Source organism: Zootoca vivipara, chromosome Z2 (genome assembly GCF_965207765.1).
Source record: "Zootoca vivipara chromosome Z2, rZooViv2.hap1.1, whole genome shotgun sequence".
Classification (NCBI taxonomy): Eukaryota; Metazoa; Chordata; class Lepidosauria; order Squamata; family Lacertidae; genus Zootoca; species Zootoca vivipara.
This window is the reverse complement of record NC_142585.1, coordinates 3,769,433-3,771,698: the sequence shown is the minus strand read 5'-3', so window position 1 is coordinate 3,771,698 and position 2,266 is coordinate 3,769,433. Positions and strand designations below refer to the sequence as shown.

Genomic DNA, 2,266 nt, shown 5'->3' with positions numbered 1-2,266 from the left:
TTTCCAATAAACAATCCCCACGTCTTATCCTAGATGTTGAGTCCCATGCTCAGCAATGTCCCACCAGCATTTAGCAGAAGTGCACATTGTCCTCTAGCACAAAGCGAGGCAGGTGGTAGGAATGGATTATGATGGTTTCTGGGTTCTAGGGAGTTGGCTTTGGTAGGATGGAACACTCCTTAAAGTACAATCCTTTAATTGCAAACCATCGTTATTCATCCCACTGTAATCCCACCACATCCTTATCAAGGGAGTGCTGACCTTCTCTCCATCCATACAGCACAGTGGTTTGACTTTGCCCCCGGGGGCGCACTCCATTGTCCCTTGAGACAGGCAGAGGACAGCAAAATCCCAACCCAACTAGCTTTACTCAAAAGCACTGTTATCTTTTTTAGTTCTGAGGTGCAAATTTTTCACTTGAAGGCCTCTCTGGAGTCTGGCAAGTCCCCGCTAACGCCTTCTGCTGCTTCAGGAATCAAAGCTGCATTCACAGTTCCCCTCCCCCACTTCAAAATTAATTATAAACATTGTGCAGCGAATCACACCTGCTAAAAACACACATTTGAAACAAATCATGCTCCCACAACAGCTAATAATAAGTCTGCTGGCAGGCAATTGATAAAAGCCAGGGAGCTTACCCAAAGCATTATCACGGGAGGGCAGGGAGGGAGGAAATTCTCTGAGCTCACCACAGCGGGCTCTTTCAACCTCTTTTGCCATGTATTTCAGCTCAGGAAATGAAACGAAAGGAAGGAATAGAGGTTATGGCTTCAATAGGCTCTCCAACATTCAACAGCTCTGAATGAGGGATGTTGATGACAATTTGTACTAAGAGCATATATCACACATTCAAGGGCTCAAAGTGCATCACCTGCATTAGCAATTTGTCACCCTCAAAGCAGCCCGTAAGGTAGGTTAGTGTTAGTGATGGCTGGTGTCCTGGCTTGAGCTTGTAGGCAGGGCCAGAGCCAAAGTCAGGTAGGGCCAGGGGCGGAGTGAGCAGCCGATGGCAGACATTTGGTGCACCGCCTGCCCATGACTCCCAAGCCTCCCCCAAGCTGTCAAAAAGAAGGGGAAGGGGAAATGCCGCCGGCAAAGTGCCACAGCTCCCCGCTTCCCCTGAGGGCTTGGGGTAGGCTTGGGAATTGCAGGCAGGTGGCGCACCAAATGTCACCCCCCCCCCTCAGCGAAGGCAACCGGGATGATCCACCCACACCACACATCCCTTCCTCTGCCCAGGGGCGTACCCAGGATCAAAATTGGGGGGGGGCAAGGGGCCACAGTGGGAATGTGGGCGGGGCTACATGGCCTGCGCCCTCCCAGCTCTTCCGAGGAGGCGGCCCCACGCGCCGGGAGCGGAGCTCCAGAGGCGTGCGGGAAACGCGAGCCTGTGGCTGCCTCCTCCGCTTACGCTCCCCACTCCCGCTTAGCGATCCTCCGCTTACGCTCCCCGCGCGCCTCTGGAGCTCCACGCCGGGAACGGGAGCCTGAGGCTGCCACGCCTGCGCCCCTCAGCCTTTTGCTTCTGGGGGGGCAATTGCCCCCTCCTGCCCCCCTGCCTACGCCCATGCCTCTGCCCCTGCCAGGAACAAGAGCAAGGAGGGGGAAAGGTGGGATAAGGGCCAGCAGAGGGGCTAAACAGAGAAGATGCCACTTATGCACCCCTCAAAAAGAGGAAACTCGTCACACCCACCCCAAAAAGGGCAAAAGAGAACTGAGAAATGTGTAACACTTCCACAACCTATTTGCATATGTTTTATATGGGTAGGTACAAATGTGCAAATAGCTGCTCTGATTCAGAAAGCCATATAGCCCCACCATGGCCAAGGTGTCTTCTGTGCCTGCTCAACCTGCTGTCCAGGTACTCAAAGTTGATGGGGGAGCATCATACGGCCCTTGCTAATCTCCCTCTGGTTCTAACCCACCCCTGGGGGAGGGGTTCCCTAGCTGGTGCCTCCCACCACTCCTCATTGTTCATAAAGTCCCTGACACCTGGTCTCTCTAAGGTCCTAGTATGACCCTCTAACTCAGGGGTTGTCAACCTGCCCCCTACCGCCTACTAGTGGGCGTTTCAGGATTCTAGGTGGGTGGTAGGGCGTTCTACAGCACAAGCTAAATCCTCCTTCCATCAAGCATTGCTGGGCAGTGAGGAAATTTTACCATCAAGAAAGATGCATTAGTGGGTGGTAAGTATAAAAAGGTTGACTACCCCTGCAACTAGTACACGGCACTATTTGTGCTCTCTGTGTTCAAGTGACTGGGAGCC

At 53.2% G+C, this 2,266-nt stretch overlaps 1 non-coding gene across 1 annotated transcript; it reads right to left on the bottom strand.

Moving 5' to 3' along the window:
- Positions 1-235: 235 nt before the first annotated feature.
- LOC118084608 (U6atac minor spliceosomal RNA) lies at positions 236-283 on the bottom strand. The gene has a single exon (XR_004692530.1). It is a non-coding gene; the product is annotated as a U6atac minor spliceosomal RNA (small nuclear RNA).
- Between the last annotated feature and the right edge of the window lie 1,983 nt (positions 284-2,266).